The following is a 19,313-nucleotide window of genomic DNA, read 5'->3' as shown; positions in this document are numbered from 1 at the left end:
GCATTGCTGCGGCCCCATGCATAGTGTCCTCCGGGGTGACGCCACGCATTGCTGCGGCCCCATGCATAGTGTCCTCCGGGGTGACGCCACGCTTTGCTGCAGCCCCATGCATCGTGTCCTCCGGGGTGACGCCACGCATTGCTGCAGCCCCATGCATCGTGTCCTCCGGGGTGACGCCACACATTGCTGCGGCCCCTTGCATAGTGTCCTCCGGGGTGACGCCACGCATTGCTGCAGCCCCATGCATCGTGTCCTCCGGGGTGACGCCACGCATTGCTGCAGCCCAATGCATCGTGTCCTCCGGGGTGACGCCACGCACTGCTGCGGCCCCATGCTGATCTCTTCAGCCCAGCACATTGCGGATTGCTGGATCTGAGGCGTTGCACTTTGAACGTGTTGCGGAGATTAGAGACTGTATCTGTGCCCCTCAAGGCTGCCTGTGAGATTGCTGTGATAAGTCCCTGCCTAGGGAGTGCGGGGTTCACCCAGCAGGTAAATCATTACACCTGGACCCAGATGCAGCTTTGTTAATTTACTCATTCATGCTGTTTAACTCGATTCTGGATCTGGGGATCCAGGGTTCGAGTCTCGTCATCGGCGCAACATTCTGTGATTCTGGGCGAACCACTTCATCTCCCCGTGCCCATGGACAGTGTCTGGAGACCCTCATGGGTGATAAACCGCGCTATATAAATCTGCAAATTAACCACCTTTAACAGTAGACGGTTCACCTGCATACTATCTTTGCTAGTTGGATATGTGCTTTGGGTTATACATGTTGATTTCAGTTTCACACATCTTCGAATTATATTATTTGATGTGTGCCTTCTTTGGTTTTTGTGGCATTTGCATTTTTACCGCATCTCGCCCAATAGCTCTTTAGTATACAGCTGTTATATCTTATGCCGCTTTCACTTACCGGGCCTTGGCGCTTCGCTTTGGGTTTTGAGGTTCTAAGGGGCAGATTTACAAGCCCCTTGCGCCACTTTTGCGTCACTTTTAACATGGGAAAGTGACGCAAAAGTGGCGCAAGGGGCTTGTAAATATGCCCCTAAATCTTTACGGCGCTTTCGTTTGAGCAACACTAGGCACTGTAGCAAGGCGACTCATGTTATGGGCCTGGTTGGGGTTCTCCTGTGTGTGGCTTCATCTATTTTCACGGCGCTTCCATGTTAACACAGCACTACCTATTAATGTGCTAATGCCCGCGCACACCTATTCCTTGGGTTGCCATGGCAATTTCTACACACTTGGGGGCAGATTTATGAGCCCTGTGTGTCACTTTTGCGCCGCCGTTGCGTCACTTTTGTGACGCAGCGGCGGCCCAAAGCCAGCGCCATGCTGTGGCAGATTTACAACGTGACGCATCTAGGGAGATGCGTCACGTTGTAAAGCTTGCGCCACATGCAGGCGTTCTGGCGCAGGGGGGGCGTTCCGGCGCAGGAACTCCTCCTAAAACTGGCTGAGTGAAATCTACAAGATTTCACTCAGTCACTTTTGAGCCCATGCTGCGTCAAAACCCTGCGCCTGCTTGAAGCAGGCGTAAAGATTGACGCAGCATTGTATTGATAGGGCACCCCCGAGCCTTGCTGGAGCTGCGTCGCGCTTGCGACGCAACTCCAATAATGTGCCGCCTTTTGGACTGGAGATGCGTCACGCATCTGCCCATCCGAGTGCCACGGTGCACCGCATTGTAAATGCGGCGCATCAGTGGTGGCGCACGGGTGGGCAGATGCGTCGCAACTCTTCTGGCGCATCTCTGCTGACTAGCAGAGATGCGCCAGAAGTCATAAATCTGCCCCTTGGCGTCTAGGTGCAGGCGGCAATAAAGTAAAGAGGGGGATGAGAAACAGCGCGGACAGTCAGTATATACCAAGCACACCAATGCCAACCATACCAAAGCGAGGGTCACCCAGGAGGCGTTATGGGAAATATTCTCATACTTGGCATCTTGCCAAAGCCTGGTAATAAAGTACAAGTGAGACAAAGAACAGCGCGCACAGTCATGAAATACTGACCATGCAGTCACTGCAGTGCCTGCTATGAACAGAGCGAGGGTCCCCACAAGGGTTTTAAGGAAACATTAATAACTGCAAAAGTTGTGATAGTGCACAACGCGTGCATTGATATGTGGCCCATCTAATAGTGACAAGCTAAAATCCGTGCATGTCCGCTCTGTTTATGAGCTTCCCTGTTAAATACAATTTTAAAATTACTCTCGCGACGCGTAATCACCAACTGCTTAAACACATACCAAGCTATTTTAAACCCGTTTTACATATACACATATATATACGTGGTTACATTTGCAAAGAAGACAGCTACGGCTACATAGGGTGTGTTTACGAAGCACTACGCAATTTATAATGTATACAAAAGTTGTAATCCACCTTTAGGGCATCCTCAGGACCTTTGGAATATACAAGTTTCACCATCTGTTAAACGTTTGCCTAACTAGATACTTCCCAAGGGGCAGACACATGCCCTCCAGCACTTTGTTTACTGTCTGACCAGCAAGTCTTTGAGTCTTATCTATAACACCATCTATTGTTCCTCATAAATTAACTGCTGAAAGCAAAGTGGTCTGGTTTGTAGACCACATGTTGTGACTTTTTTCATGTCTGTGTTTTTTAGGTCTCGCCTGACCCAGCGCATGCGCTGGTCTGGCGAGATTTATTGAGAGGGCTCCAAAAAGTGCTACCAGGCCAGCCTAGAGCTACAGTGCATGTGCTAGGGCGCGCGCCCCGCGCTTTACCGAGATTACTTTCGGTTTCGGGGCCGCACGGCCGCTTTGATGTTTGATCGTGATCGCGATCACTTTCGCGGCCCATAGCCAATAGGTCTCGCTTTTGGGACCTTATAAGTATTTAGTTATGCAACTGTGGCATGGCTAAACACTTATAACGTCCCAAAGGCGAGACCTATTGGCTATGCCAATGCTTGTGTATTTATTGACTTTGGTAGCAATGGCGGCATGCTGCGCTTAGCTTTAGCATCTACTGCTAAAGTGCGGCACACCACCATTTCTACAAAAGTCAATAAATACACAAAGGCAGGTGGAAGCCACATTTCTTTTCCATGTGCAAAGCCAATAGCTCTACATTCATCTAATGCGAGACCTATTGCATTGCAAATGCTTGTTACAATTGTTAACACTATCTGGGCATTAGCGCAACTCACTAGTTTAGCACCAGTATAGCACCAGTTTAGCACCCAAATATAGCAATAATCTACAGAAAGGTGACCAGTCAGCCTTTCCAAAGGCCTTCCACTGCTCGACAATATGTTTTGCTGCGTTTTTACTATTGTTCCGTTTGAGCAGGTAAATATTTTTAAAAGTTAAAATCTGCAGATTATACGGCAGTTGAAGGATTATGTGGCAAATGCGGCAACTCTCTAATTATGCTAAAATCGCCGCGGCCGCACTTTCGCATAATTCCAGTGGCCCTGATCATAGTGCAGACAGCAGAGTAGACAGACCTTGAAGAGTCCCACAGCAGAGCTACCTCTAAAATGAAACCATCCCCAGGGCTCACCCAGCAATAGCCAGACGGTCATTAAAAGCTTAATTTACCTGGCTGATGAAATGCAGCCACCGCTCATGGAATCAAAACGATACAAGAATGGAAAAATCACGTCTGCGAAAGGTCTCCGGAACCTATCGAGAATTACAATCGTTTTGTTCTTAACCATCAGCTTTTAAAAATATACACATATTTCCATTAACTTTCGGCTTTTATTTGTAATAAACTCAAATCTCCCCATTACCAGCACGCCACTTTCGCGAAAAACACAATTTTGTTCTGCAAAATTGGATTTGTATGTTTTTAGTGAACGTGTTCAGTCTTGCACGAGGATAGGTTCTGCCTTCCACGCACAGCCGTCACTATCACATGAAAGGAACGTCCGGTACATGCAGAACACTTCCACCGACATTATATCATGGTGGACACTGCCATATAACTGATGCCCACAATATGGCAAGATATACTTCCACTCGTAGATACACTGGCAGTCCAGGCAGGTTTCGGCCTATTCAGGCCTCTTCAGTGAGGAAGAGCGTGGTTCCTATAGCAACAGTGAGCAATAGACCCAGACACACTCCACAGGTATGCCAAGAACTGGCTTCAGTGCCCTCTGAACTATAGTGAGCAAGCTATTCCCAGGCCCTCTGAAATTATGCAATTGTGTGGCTGCTGCGTTTTTCGCATAGTTTTACATTTGCCGCTTTTGCCACATAATCCATCATCTGACGCATAATCTGCAAATTTTACCCACCAAAAATCTAGTTTCTTGGTCAAACGGTTCAAAAGTTATTAAAAATGCAGCTGCACATGTTACTGCACAGTGGAAGGCCCTTTGCAAAGGTTAACCGGGCATCTTTCTATGCTTATTGCTTCATTTGGGTATCAAATGAGGTGTAACCAAGGCCCAGACAGTGTTAACAAGTAAAAATTACAAAAGAAAGAAATAATACTATCACAAAATGTGCCGCATTATGCAGCATGATTTGCCTTTTCTTGCCACATAATTTACTCAACCCTGCTGCTTAATTTGGCCCTCCCCTGCCACATAAGTACAGTGGCCCTGGCTATACCGCACTAAAGAGGGCACTGATCGGAGGTGACATGTTCCTGTCTGCAGGAGGCTTGCCTGGCAGACTGACCTAGGCTGTTTCTGTTGGAGCAGGACCAAGGCTGGTTTGCATATGGCTGTTCTCTGGCTGGAGGGGCAGAGTGGGCAAAGAGTGAAGGGTAGTAATGAAGCCCTCAGAAGGTATCAGTGACTGAGATTAATTCAAGAACTCCACCAAACAGTTTTCTGATTTCCTAGGTGTAGAACAGGCACACCTCATATATCATGTGCACGCATGCTCCGACTACGAGTCAAACGCCTAAGATTGCTCTGGACATGAACTGGACACTGAGTGCACAGGCACACGAGCTGGGCATGAACTGGCCTAGAAGTGACAGCCCTTGCATACCACATGCCAGCCTCAAGTTGACAGCAGAGCTCGGGTTTGAGGATCTCTCTGGCCTGGGCTGTGAGACTCACTACTGTAGCTTGAGAATGAACGTGCATGCTTGTACGTGATGTGAATGTCATGGGTCTGGAAGTGACAGTCCTCAAACACCATATGCACGAGTGCTCTGTGGTGCCAGACTCAGGGGTCTGGGCAGGAGTGCACACTATGTGAACGCCCTGTGTCTAGAAGTGACATGCCTCAAACACCATGCGCACGAGTGCTCTGTGTTGCCATATTCAGGGGTCTGGGCGGGAGTGCACACTATGTGAACGCCCTGTGTCTAGAAGTGACATGCCTCAAACACCATATGCACGAGTGCTCTGTGGTGCCAGACTCAGGGGTCTGGGCAGGAGTGCACACTATGTGAACGCCCAGTGTCTAGAAGTGACATGCCTCAAACACCATATGCACGAGTGCTCTGTGGGGCCAGACTCAGGGTCTGGGTGGGAGAGCACACTATGTGAACACCCTGTGTCTAGAAGTGACATGTCTCAAACACCATGTGCACGAGTGCTCTGTGGTGCCAGACTCAGGGGTCTTGGCGGGAGTGCACACTATCTGAACGCCCTGTGTCTAGAAGTGACATGTCTCAAACACCATGTGCACGAGTGCTCTGTGGTGCCTGACTCAGGGGTCTGGGCGTGAGTGCACACTATGTGAACACCCTGTGTCTAGAAGTGACATGTCTCAAACACCATGTGCACAAGTGTTTGTGGTGCCAGACTCAGGGGTCTGGGCAGGAGTTCACACTATGTGAACGCCCTGTGTCTAGAAGTGACATGCCTCAAACACCATATGCACGAGTGCTCTGTGGGGCCAGACTCAGGGTCTGGGTGGGAGAGCACACTATGTGAACACCCTGTGTCTAGAAGTGACATGTCTCAAACACCATGTGCACGAGTGCTCTGTGGTGCCAGACTCAGGGGTCTTGGCGGGAGTGCACACTATCTGAACGCCCTGTGTCTAGAAGTGACATGTCTCAAACACCATGTGCACGAGTGCTCTGTGGTGCCTGACTCAGGGGTCTGGGCGTGAGTGCACACTATGTGAACGCCCTGTGTCTAGAAGTGACATGTCTCAAACACCATGTGCACAAGTGTTTGTGGGGCCAGACTCAGGGGTCTGGGCAGGAGTGCACACTATGTGAAAGCCCTGTGTCTAGAAGTGACATGCCTCAAACACCATGTGGAGAAGGTAATAGCACGCACGCGCGCTATGCTGCTGGAATTATAATCTACAGCGTTGCTTATATTTAAAAAATACCGTTTTTGTATTTCGTTTGCTCTAAATTGTATTTTCCCCTGCTTTTAAGTCAATCTTTGTGTGCCCACATACTTGCATCTTAAATTGGGCCCCCCACCGCGCTTTTCGCGGATCTGTTTCATCTTTCCTCTTGCCTTCGTGTTTGGCGCCTGGTCGCCATCTTGGGGGTGGCGAGTAGCGAGTGTGCCACTTGTTTGAGCGCTCTAGCGCTCACTAGGACCACAGGTGAGCCCTACTTAAGGTGAGCTTGGCAGTAGCTCGACCTTGGAGAAGGTAATAGCACGCACGCGCGCTATGCTGCTGGAATTATAATCTACAGCGTTGCTTATATTTTAAAAATACCGTTTTTGTATTTCGTTTGCTCTAAATTGTATTTTCCCCTGCTTTTAAGTCAATCTTTGTGTGCCCACATACTTGCATCTTAAATTGGGCCCCCCACCGCGCTTTTCGCGGATCTGTTTCATCTTTCCTCTTGCCTTCGTGTTTGGCGCCTGGTCGCCATCTTGGGGGTGGCGAGTTGCGAGTGTGCCACTTGTTTGAGCGCTCTAGCGCTCACTAGGACCACAGGTGAGCCCTACTTAAGGTGAGCTTGGCAGTAGCTCGACCTTGGAGAAGGTAATAGCACGCACGCGCGCTATGCTGCTGGAATTATAATCTACAGCGTTGCTTATATTTTAAAAATACCGTTTTTGTATTTCGTTTGCTCTAAATTGTATTTTCCCCTGCTTTTAAGTCAATCTTTGTGTGCGCACATACTTGCATCTTAAATTGGGCCCCCCACCGCGCTTTTCGCGGATCTGTTTCATCTTTCCACTTGCCTTCGTGTTTGGCGCCTGGTCGCCATCTTGGGGGTGGCGAGTAGCGAGTGTGCCACTTGTTTGAGCGCTCTAGCGCTCACTAGGACCACAGGTGAGCCCTACTTAAGGTGAGCTTGGCAGTAGCTCGACCTTGGAGAAGGTAATAGCACGCACGCGCGCTATGCTGCTGGAATTATAATCTACAGCGTTGCTTATATTTTAAAAATACCGTTTTTGTATTTCGTTTGCTCTAAATTGTATTTTCCCCTGCTTTTAAGTCAATCTTTGTGTGCCCACATACTTGCATCTTAAATTGGGCCCCCCACCGCACTTTTCGCGGATCTGTTTCATCTTTCCTCTTGCCTTCGTGTTTGGCGCCTGGTCGCCATCTTGGGGGTGGCGAGTAGCGAGTGTGCCACTTGTTTGAGCGCTCTAGCGCTCACTAGGACCACAGGTGAGCCCTACTTAATGCTCGCTTTCTGCGCGCAGCGGTGACGCGCAGCGGTAGCGCCGGACTCGCGCCGGAGTCAAGCCAGAGTCCTGCCCGTCTGCGCCCGTCAGCGTCCCGGAGGCGATCGGAGCGGCGGGTAGGGTTCTAAACACCAGGGATGTGTCCCCCTGGGACACCAGTGCTGCATTATTCCCCTGGGGAACTGCGCTCTTTTGACACCCTGGTCACAGGCTGTCGCACTGTCTTTCCCGGACGCCATCGCGGGAAACTCTGCTGCCCTGGCTGTGGCTGGCGCCCTAACCGCTCTCAGTTATCACGTCCCAACAATAACACCCTCAGTGTGGGTTATCGCTGCATGCTATTAAACACCAGGTCGGCGTGTAAACATGCGCAAGACATATTTGAGCTTCTAGATACAGTGAAGCCACTATGTCTTATGCTTACTGAGACGTGGTGGGGTGAATTTTCCAACCCAGATGTCGCTACGGCAATCCCGCCTGATTATAACATCTTCAGGAAGGATAGAGCTAAGGGAAGGGGTGGTGGAGTGGCATTGGTGGTCAAGAAAGGCACGCCCTGCGCGATCCTGCCAGTGAAGGACATCCGAGGCTCGGAGACCCTCGCTTTTTCTATCACTTTGTCTCCACATCAATCTGTTAAGGGATTACTCGTGTATAGACCACCTGGTTCACCCGGTACGTTCTTTGAAGATCTGGACTCCGTGTTGTTGGGGCTGGCCCTGAAAGCGGAACATTGCATCGTGGCAGGGGATTTTAACTTTCGGATGGATGATCCGTCTGACCCTGCTGCCATCAAACTTTCTGAGGCTATGGCCCCGCTGGGACTGATTCCTCATTTGCAGGAGCCTACGCACGAGAAGGGGCACACTCTTGACCAGGTATTCTCGTCTTCCCCTCTCGAGGTGATTGAGATTATACCAGTACTATGGTCAGACCACTTGCTTGCCAAATTTACGATCAAAGGCATAGTTAAACCGGTGGCTGCCTTGGCACAGCAACAGGGTCGTGTCCATAGGGCATATCATCGTGTGACCCCAGAGATGCTGGCTCAGGCTGCTGTGGATCACCCATGTTCCCTCTCTGGCGATCTGGATAGGGACTTGGAGACCCTGCAAGCTTGGCTCCTAGACAGGCTGAATGATCTTGCCCCGGAACTGACACCCCGCCTGACACCGAAACGGGTCTCTGCACCTTGGTTTACCGCAGCACTGTCGGCTACGCGGCAGCAGTGTAAGGTGGCCGAGAGAGCTTGGCGGGCACAATATGATACTGTAGCCAAGCTGACCTATAAAACGGTGGTCAAGGCCTATCACCGGGACATTCGCCTGGAAAAAAAAGCATATCTAGCCAGGAGAATAGAAGCTGCTTCTAACTCCTGCAAGGAGATTTTCTCCATTGTGAGAGAATTTATTTCCCCATGGTCTAACACCTCGGACGAAAAACCGTCTGGTACCTGGGCTTCGGACCTTGCTGATTTCTTTACGAGCAAGATCCAACGCATACAGGATTCTTTTCCATCGCCTGGGCCCACGGGCCAGACTAATCCTGAGGCCATTTTATCCCCGCGGGCTTGGCCTGGTGTGACGCTGAGTGTGTTTCCTTCGCTCTCTGCCCCTGACTCTTTAGCGCTAATGGGCAATCTCAAATCGTGCTCGCCCCTCGACCCATGCCCTGCTAAATTTTTAGCGAAAGTTGCGGAGGCGATCAATCCACTGGCAAACCCGCTGTTGAATCTTTCGCTGAGTCAGGGAGTGGTCCCGCACGCCTGGAAGCAGGCGATGGTGATTCCATTGCTCAAAAAGCCAGGCCTAGATCCGAAGGCCCCGGTCAATTATAGGCCCATCTCTCTGCTGCCGGCTCTCACGAAGATTGTGGAAAAGCACGTTCAGGTTGTGCTTTCCAATTTTCTTGAGACCAACGAGATCTTGCACGCCACCCAGTCGGGTTTTCGTCCCCATCTCAGCACAGAGACTGCGCTCCTTGAGGTCTCAGAAACCATTAAAGGGGTTCTGGACTCTGGGGGCAAAGCCATGCTGGTGATGTTGGACTTGTCGGCGGCGTTCGACACCGTCCCCCATGATGGCCTTCTCGCAAGACTCTTTGAGATAGGTCTGCGGGGGACGGTGCTCGGCTGGTTTTCTTCCTTTCTAGCCGGCCCCCGGCAAACGGTCTGGGCCTCGCCAGATTCCGCCGTGATGCCGCCTCTGGGAGTCGGGGTCCCACAGGGCTCTATCTTGAGCCCGACCCTATTCAACATCTTCATGACCCCGTTGGCGGCATTGGCGGAGTCGTATGGGGCCCAGATCGTATCCTACGCCGACGACACCCAGCTCCTCTTCTCGTGTAAGAGAGGAGGAGACTTTGACGGGGAGAGTATCCGGGATTGCCTTGGGGCTGTTTTCCAATGGTTCCAACTGAACAGCCTCAAGTGCAATTCCGATAAGTCTGAGGTACTCTTCTTTGGGTGCGACACAGAGCCAGACTGGCAGGCCTGGTGGCCGATTAATATGTTTCCTCCGTCTTGCTCCTCCCAAGTCGCCAAGAATCTGGGGGTCAAGATGGATAAGGGGCTAACATTGAAATCCCAGATCCTCGGGGTGTCGGGCACTTGCTTCGGCATCCTTAGGATGCTGCGGAGGTTCCTTCCCCTGCTGTCTGAGGAGCATAGGAAACTGACAGTGTAGGCTCTGATCGGGTCCAGGTTGGATTATTCTAACATTCTTTACCTGGGCCTGCCAGAGTATTTGCTGCAGCGGCTCCAAGTGGTGCAGAACGCTGCTGCGAGAGCAATCTTTGGATTAAATAGACGGGCCAGTGCATCGGGCCTGTTGAAAACCTTGCATTGGCTCCCTATCCGGAAACGGATCGCCTTCAAGGCTCTGACTCTGGCCTACAAAGCTCTCCACGCGGTGGGAGCAAAGTATCTTCAAAAGAGACTGGTCTTCTATCAGCCGACCCGGTCTTTGAGGTCGGAATCCCTGTTTTTGGCGGTTGTTCCGCGTGTGAAGAGAGCTCGCCTGGGAGGCCGCTCTTTTGGACTACTGGCGTCACAGTTGTGGAACTCTCTGCCGTTCACTCTGCGGGGAGCTACCAGCCTACTAGCTTTTAGAAAAGGCCTTAAAACCTGGCTGTTTACCCAGTAGCCTGTTTTTCCTGCATGTATTTGTCTGGTATTCTGTCCTTTTTTTAACGGTGTTATGTTATTGTGTTGCAGCCCTCCTTTTCCAAAAAAGCGCCGGGACACTCTTTTTGAGTAGCCGTGCGCTATATAAAAGAATAAATAACATAACATAACATAACATGTGCACGAGTGCTCTGTGGGGCCAGACTCAGGGGTCTGGGCGGAAGTGCACACTATGTGAACGCCCTGTGTCTCGAAGTGACATGCCTCAAACACCATGCGCACGAGTGCTCTGTGGGGCCAGACTCAGTGGTCTGGGCGGGTGTGCACACTATATTAACGCTCTGTGTCTCGAAGTGACATGCCTCAAACACCATGCGCACGAGTGGTCTGTGGGGACAGACTCAGGGTTCTGGGCAGTAGTGCACACTATGTGAACTCCCTGTGTCTAGAAGTGACATGCTTCAAACACCATATGCACGAGTGCTCTGCGGTGCCAGACTCAGGGGTCTGGGCAGGAGTGCACACTATGTGAACGCCCTGTGTCTAGAAGTGACATGCCTCAAACACCATATGCACGAGTGCTCTGGAATGTCAGACTCAGGAACTCTGGCCCCCGGGAGTCCCACGGGCACCCCACCACAGATCTCCGTGCCCTGGTCTCCGGGCGCAACAACAACTGCTGGCCCGCATTTCCGCGCTACACAGCGGGCCGGTTCACCTGCCTCCAATGACGGTTCATCTCCATGCCTGGACCTGTCGCCCTCGCAGAAGCAAGTGCCATGTCCTCCCTGCCGCCACTTCACCGGAACCACTCAGATGCCTCCTATTCAATTACATATGGCTCTGCAAACACGCGACTGAAGTCTGAGACACCATCATCTCCACCCTGGCCCTGACGTGATCTTCATCACAGAGACATGGCTCACCTCCGCACCGACCCAGGTCATCGCCACCATAACACCGGATAAAACACCGGGACCACAGCAACAGACACGGAGGTGGCATCGCCATCATACACAAGGAATCAATCATCTGCACCACCATCGAAGATGAAACCATAACGATCAAGGAACACCTGAACTTCCAACTGCACACCAATGACAAAACCACTCTCAAAGGCACCCTCGCATACAGACCCTCAGGACCACAAACTGGCCTCAGAAACACCATCACAGAATTCATTGCTCCACATGCCATCGAATCCAAATGCTACATCTTCCTGGGAGACATCAAATTCCACCTGAACGACCCCACAGACACCAACTCTACTGACCTCCTGGATGAATGGACAACATCGGCCTCATGCAGCCGGTCTCAGACCCCACGCACAGAGCAGGACGCGCACTGGACCGTATCGTCACGTCCAGCAACAGAGTCTGACACACCACGAAACTCATCTGGTCAGAACATTCCATCGTCCACTTCACCATTGCTGGACCACCCCCAACCACCACAGTGCCCCCTTCTGCAGCTGGCCCAATGTCACACAGCACCAATGAACTGGCACCCTCAGTATCACCCAGACGGACGTCTCCACCAACCTAAATCGGGCTGTAGAGAACTTCAACGCGTGGATCATCAGTGCCGCTGACCAACTCACCCTCAACAAGCTTGTCAAAACTCACAGATCCACCAAATGAGCCAGCTGGTACACCCCAGAACTCGGTGCGCTGAAACGCAGGTGCAAACAACTAGAAAGGAGATGGTGCGCCAGCAGAAACAACACTGAGCAAGCCACTTTCAAGTCTGCCCTCGACCGCTACAACTACCACCTTAAAGTCACGAAGAAGGATGCCCTGACAACCCACATCACGGCCAGCCCCAACCAGACCAAAGACTTCTTCATCATCATCACAGGGTTCACCTTCCTACCAGCCACCGAAAACTCGATCCCCTCCTCACAGGAACTCTGCAGCGCTCTGGAAACACTCAGAGGTCAGACCCCTCCTGTGGATGCATACCAATGAAAAGGAGAAAAACAAATATGGAAGAATATTGTCAGAAATTAGAAAGGATACAAAATAAATATCATAAAATTGCACCATAAATAAAATTATCAATGGACTACATATTGTGATATGCAAATGAGTTGGTTGTAATGTTCATCATAGAGAGCAACAATATTGTGCCACTTTCTGTTATGAAGAAGGTTTGATATATAATAATTGCAGAACCAAAACGTGTTGACTTCTTGACTGAATTCTTGGAGGAAGGGAAGCGGCTCTGGGATACTCTAAGGGGCTCAAGATAAGATTATAGACTATAGGCCACAGGAGCACCATGGATTCTAAAGTGAGGTTCAACTCTTGTCTGGCTTTTACATATACATTCACTGTGCTATTTGCACATTAGGGGCACCTATCCTCATAGCATTGAGACCCAATAAGTAGATTAAGGTATCTTCCATCCGGTCCTGAAGAGTTTCCATAGACCTGTCTGGGGCGGCCAGGGCATGGGAGATGTTGACTGCTAGATAGAACCACACGCCCATCACTATGCCCCTTTGGTTCATTGGCATATTTTAATCTTGGCACGGGCAAGCTCTGACAATACAGATCGCTGAACAGGATTATCTGTAGCCAGCTGTAACTGACTTGTTTCCCAAGCTACCACCATCTTCATAAATCATAGGAAAGGGCACCATCCCTAGCAGGGGCAACCCAGGCAGGCAGGTGAGTGCTCCTCTTTAGGCCTGGGTGAAGTTTGTGGAGTTCTGCTCCGTGGAACTCTGCGAAGTGCCGAAAAATCTCTGCAGTGCTCCGCAGAGTTCGGTAAACGGTGGAGTGCGTTGAGTCATGCTGCTCGTACTGATTTTTCGCACCGGGAGTTTGTCCCCCTCTGTAAACTCAGCGTGAACCGCACCATGCGCAGCGCAAGAGGGCGCTGTTTCTTTCTGATGCTCAACTAGATGTTCTACTTTAGCGGCAGCTTCCTCAGTGCGCGCGGCAGGTTTCTTAACGCGAGCGGCAGCCTCCTCAATGTGAGCAGCAGCTTTCTCAATGCGAGCGATAGGGACCTGCCGCGACTGCCCGTGTTGAGAAATCTCGCCGGGAGGTGATCTAGCACGTGATTTTCCTCGCTCGCGCTCACCAACTTAACATTGGTAAGCCACACAAGAGAAAAAACTCCCCTCTGCGCAGCTTCGCAGAATTTTTCAAAACTCCACACACAACGCGAAGCGCAGAATGGGCAAAACTCCACGAAGTCCGCCCGCGGAGCGGATTTCTTTCCCCACCATACTCTTGATAACACAGGTCTCCTTCCGCGTCACAGCGGACCCTCATCGTGCACGCATGGTCGCCGTGTGCTCGCAGAGGCCAAACACCAAAAATCACCATATACTCTCTCTGGAGCCAACTCAGGAAGGGAGTCCTATGCCAGACAGCCCTGGAGAGTGAGTGCCTTATCCAGGGCATGAGGTGTATAATCTATTAATGAATAAGAGCTTGCATTTCCAACTGATATTTTTTAATTGTAATCTTACCATAACCTGGTAATAAAGTGAACATAACCACCCCTGCCATCACGTGGTGTCGGAGTCCATGAATGATATATCTGAGAAGGCATGAATGAATGAATGCCACTGAATGAGCAGGAGGCACTCACTGAGTCTGTCTCTGGAGAGTGAACCACAAGGCAGACGTCTGCCTCCTTCCAGCAGGAGAGTCCAGACAGCTCTTTAACCTCAGCCGCATTGCATTGTGGGTCTGTGCCTGGGTCCAATGAAAGCGCTGAGACGCACTGCGCCTCGAGACATCCCCAGCTCTTCTCTCGTGACCAAAACCAGCAGTTTCACCCAGGGTTCCCTTTTCTGCAGCTGTGATTTGTTTCCTGAGTCTGGCAGCCGTGACTGGTGCTCTGCCCTGCGGCTCCTGCTGGTGCTGCCCTGGGTGGCAGGGGGCACGGGGTGAAGCTGGAGGGGCTGGAGAGGGACAGGCGACTTTGAGCATGGCCCGGAGACAGTGATGAGACAGGCAGGCCCAGCTGCACTCGGACAGGTCTCTGCTCCAGCCGCCTGGACACAGGTACACAATCTTGTCTCTGGCTTGACAGCACAGTTGTCCTCAGACCTTATGTTCTCAACAGAAGAGGAGCTCTTGACAGAGACAGGGGCTTTCACTCCGCCAACATATTGATTAACTTGCATACAGTATTTGATTGGGCAGAGGTTGTGTGCTTCCACTGAGAAAGAGTGCCTGGGTTGCACAATTTGTCTTTCTGGATGTATATGCACTATACAGCAGGAGGGAGTTGTTTATAATCAAGGGTACTGACCCGATCTGTTTATTATGAAAACGTATGATAAAGACAGTAGGCGTGACACATTTATTGTGAAAAGCATATGGTAAAGCCAATAGGCGGATAAGGGTGCGTTGTTAGTGCACTGTGCTTAAGCTTGAAGGCATGCATTAAAGCTCTCACATTGCCACAGTAGGCAAGGGGGTTGGCATTGGTCACCCCTCTCACAAACCCTGGGAGTAGAAGCTTTGCACTGTGATAAGCCTTCATCGGCCCTGTGAGGAGGGGTTCTATATTGTTTTGTCACCTGTACTTTTGAACATCTTTGCAGTTTTATGACTATATGACTGCTGGTTGCCTCATGAGTAAGCGTATGCTCAACACAGTAGCCCTGATCTGTTGGTGGCAACAAGTCAACGATAAAAGCTACAGGCGTGATTGCTTCTTTGTGAAATGTTAGGTGAGATGTCATAGGTCTGATCTGCCGATTATGAAAAGTTATGACAAAGGCAGTAGGCCTGAAGCATTTGTTACATGCAATCTCGTAGATTGCCCTGGTTGGTAAAGATTTACAAGGATTTTCATGTTGGTTACCCCCTCTGACAAACCCTGGGGGATTTGTTCTTGTTAGGCCCTCCTATTTGGAGTTGTGCAATGGTTTGGTATGTGTAGTTTTGTACATATATGTAATATATATATATATATATGATAACCACAATCCTGTTGTAGATTCCTTCTGTAGCAACCAAGTAGGTACAGACCACAATATGGAAATTACCAAATCCTTTTATTGCAGTTACAAGTGCATCAATTGATTTAAGCAAGTGCCCAGCCTGACGCGTTTCGAGCGCACTTCTGCGGTCTTGATCACATCAATTACATATATATGTGTGTGTGTGTGTGGAGAGAATGTGGCCCAGTGGGCAGAACTGCTGACTCGGGAGCTGGGTATCTGGGTTCCAGTCCTCTGATTCTGGGCAAATCCCTTAATTTCCGCGTGCCCATGGACAGCGCCTGGATACCCTCATGGGTGACAAGCCATGCTATATACATTTCCAAACTTTACACACATATATATATATATATATATATATATATTCACTGAAAAAACCATAGGTTTCACACATGTTATAGTTAGCTGTACATTTTACTGATAAAAAACCAATGAAATTCCCCCGTTATAGTTACTGTAGGCAACTATAACTCACGCGACCGTAATCCTCAGCTGATGCTAATACTGTATTTAGACACTTATTTGCCCATGTCTTCTTCCATTAAATTTAAGCTATACATAGATTACAAATATTTTTTTTTCATAAAGACACATATGTCCTCAGCAGAGGATTACGGTCGCGTGAGTTATAGTTGCCTACAGTAACTATAACGGGGGAATTTCATTGGTTTTTTATCAGTAAAATGTACAGCTAACTATAACATGTGTGAAACCTATGGTTTTTTCAGTGAATTTGCAAGGTTTTTTAAATGCTAATTCCTAACTATAACGTGTGTGAAACCTATGGTTTTTTCAGTGAATTTGTACGGTTTTTTAAATGCTAACTTACTTTACGCCATTTGTGGCGTGCGCGCCCAGTTAACGCAGTTCGTTCCGTACACGCACGGTGCGCTTCGCCCACTTTACGCAGTTAGTGCCATGCACGCACAGTGGTCACGCGGTGCGCTGCGCGCACCGCGTGCCCACATTATGCGGGATGGGCCATGTACGCACGATGCGCTTCGCGCACCGTGCGCACATGGGGGACATATTATGCGCATCGTTGTGAAATGTTTTGTTTATTATTTTCATTTATTTGATATGCCATGCACAAATGGAGCCCTTAGGGCACCATTTGCACATGGGGTGTGGAAAGTGTGGATAATTATTTTTTTTTTTTAAATTTTTTTACCGTACGCGTACGGTAAGCGTAATCGGCGATTTTTCGAAAAAAAATAAATAACATTTTTTGCCTTTGGGGGTTGTTTGGGGGCCCGTATATCACTGCTGGGTGATTATTATCTCAATATACTGCCCCTTTACACATTTTTGGGCTTCATTTATGCTGCCCCACTCTGAGAGCGAGAGAGAAAATGGCGGCCGCCGCTTCCTGGTTTCGGCCGATTCGAATGTTTACTAAGATCTAAGAGCCAATCAGAATCGCGCTCGCGCACGCCACCGTACGCGTACGGTAAGCGCACCGTAAGCGCACCGTAAGCTGGCTCAGATATATATATTGATTTAAAGGCTATTTTCTCAGAATCTACTGAACAGATTTACACCAAACCTACAAAAGGCACTTCCTTGACCTGAGGACTACCTCTCTGCCAAATTTCAAGTAATTCTGTTCAGCCGTTCGGGCTGTAGCTGTTTCTAAAGGTCCTATGGAAAAATGCATGGGAAAAACGCGTTTTGGGACCCCCCTTTTATCTCAGCCCCCGCTTGACGAATCCCCCCGAGACTTTCAGGGTAGGAGTGGAGCGTAGCGCCCCACCTATTTTGAAAAATTCACGAGGATTCGTCGACCGGCGCAAAAGTTATTCAAAATAGAATGTTGCGGATTTCCTATGGAAACGTGGTCCTAACTATAACTACCTACTGGCGACCGCCAGTAGGTAATATATATATATATATATATATATATGCGTGTGTGTGTATGTATGTGTATATATATATATTCACTGAAAAAACCATAGGTTTCAGGGGTGTTATAGTTAGCTGGACTTTTCACTTGTACAAAACCATTGAAATTCCCCCGTTATAGTTAGTTCAGCTAACTATAACTCGCGCGCCCGCAATGCACTGCTGATGACGTCACATATTACATCACTCATGACATGGTCAGTGACATCACTCATGACATCACTGATGACATCTCAAATGACATCACTGATGACATCACTGATGACATCATCCAGTGAATGTGTGTTTTTCTGAAAATTAAATATGTTTTATATATGTATATCTCAAGGTCGATGGAAGAATAAATGGGTATATAAGTGTCTAAATGGATGATTTGTTTTTGAAAAATTGATTGTGTAACTGACTGATTAAGTGTATCATAGTGAATACATGGCTTAGTGAGTAATGTTTAAATATGTAAATATCTGTATCAGTCTCTCACTTTGTGTATAAGTGGCTGCATGGGTTGGTGAGTAGCTACATGGGTGTCTATATAGGTTATTAGTTGGTTTTTTGAGTATCAGTCTGAGTGTCTGCATGGTTCGGTGGGGGGTATTACGTAGTGCATAGGTGCATGAATGAGTGACTCACTGTTTGTATGTGTTGAACACAGCATGTGTGCAGTACTGTATGGGTGGATGAGTGTGTGTATGGGTATGTTAGTGAGTGAATGACTGTCTCAATAGTGTCTTTATGAGTAACTACATATGTTTTAAACTAGTATATGTGACTATTGGTGTATATATGTGAGTATATGTGAGAGTGAGAGATTGAAAGAGTTCCTGTATGAATAAGTATGTGTTTCTATAAGTGATTGTTTAAAAGACTAAGTATGTGTAAGTTTCCGTAGAAGTAAGTATGGTGGTGTGTGTATAACTGTATATGCAAGTAAATGTATGTTTGATTCTTTATTAGCATGAGTGACTATGTGTGTGAGTAACTCTATGGATGAGTGGCATTGTGTAACAGGATGTATAGGTGTATGAGTACATATGATGAGTGAGTACATGTATGAGTGACTGTATAGGACTGTTGGTGAATGAGTGGATGTGTATGTGATCTTAGAATTACTGAAGAGGTTGTTGTAACTGGTATTGGTATGTCCATTGTTTTGAAAATTTTAGTCTCTATTTTTGAATGTGTGTATCAAAGGTTATATTAGGGTGAGAGGAGGTCTGCCACTCTATCACAAGGATGATGTCAGCAGTGATGTCATCAGTGATGTCATTTGAGATGTCATCAGTGATGTCATGAGTGATGTCACTGACCATGTCATGAGTGATGTAATATGTGACGTCATCAGCAGTGCATTGCGGGCGCGCGAGTTATAGTTAGCTGAACTAACTATAACGGGGGAATTTCAATGGTTTTGTACAAGTGAAAAGTCCAGCTAACTATAACACCCCTGAAACCTATGGTTTTTTCAGTGAATTTCTGAGGTTTTTTAAATGCTAATTCCTAACTATAACGTGCCTGAAACCTATGGTTTTTTCTGTGAATTTCAAAGGTTTTTTAAATGCTAATTTCTAACTATGCCTACAGAGATAGGACATGTGAAGAAAGAAGAAAAAATGCACAGAAAGAAACAAAAGAAGTGCAGAAAGAAGCAACAGAAGTCCTCAAATACGAAGATAAGTGCAGGAAGAAGGATAACGTGCAGAAAGAACAAAAAGAAGAGCAGAAAGAAGCCTTGTTGCAAAATCATCCTGTACCCTCAAC

At 48.6% G+C, this 19,313-nt stretch overlaps 1 protein-coding gene across 2 annotated transcripts in view; it reads left to right on the top strand.

The window, feature by feature from the left end:
- The first annotated feature begins 14,469 nt into the window (after positions 1 to 14,469).
- SLC29A1 (solute carrier family 29 member 1 (Augustine blood group)) overlaps positions 14,470 to 19,313 on the top strand; it is a 1,214,204-nt gene continuing 1,209,360 nt past the window's right edge. The window contains exon 1 of one of the 2 annotated variants that reach the window (XM_085610197.1): positions 14,470 to 14,706. The gene's annotated coding sequence lies outside the window, so the exon portion shown is untranslated. The remainder of the gene's footprint in view (positions 14,707 to 19,313) is intronic. The other variant, XM_085610199.1, reaches the window with a different exon arrangement.

The sequence above is a fragment of the Triturus cristatus genome, chromosome 6 (genome assembly GCF_964204655.1).
Source record: "Triturus cristatus chromosome 6, aTriCri1.1, whole genome shotgun sequence".
Classification (NCBI taxonomy): domain Eukaryota; kingdom Metazoa; phylum Chordata; class Amphibia; order Caudata; family Salamandridae; genus Triturus; species Triturus cristatus.
Note: the sequence above shows the minus strand (reverse complement) of the source record. Positions and strands in the feature narration are given on the sequence as shown.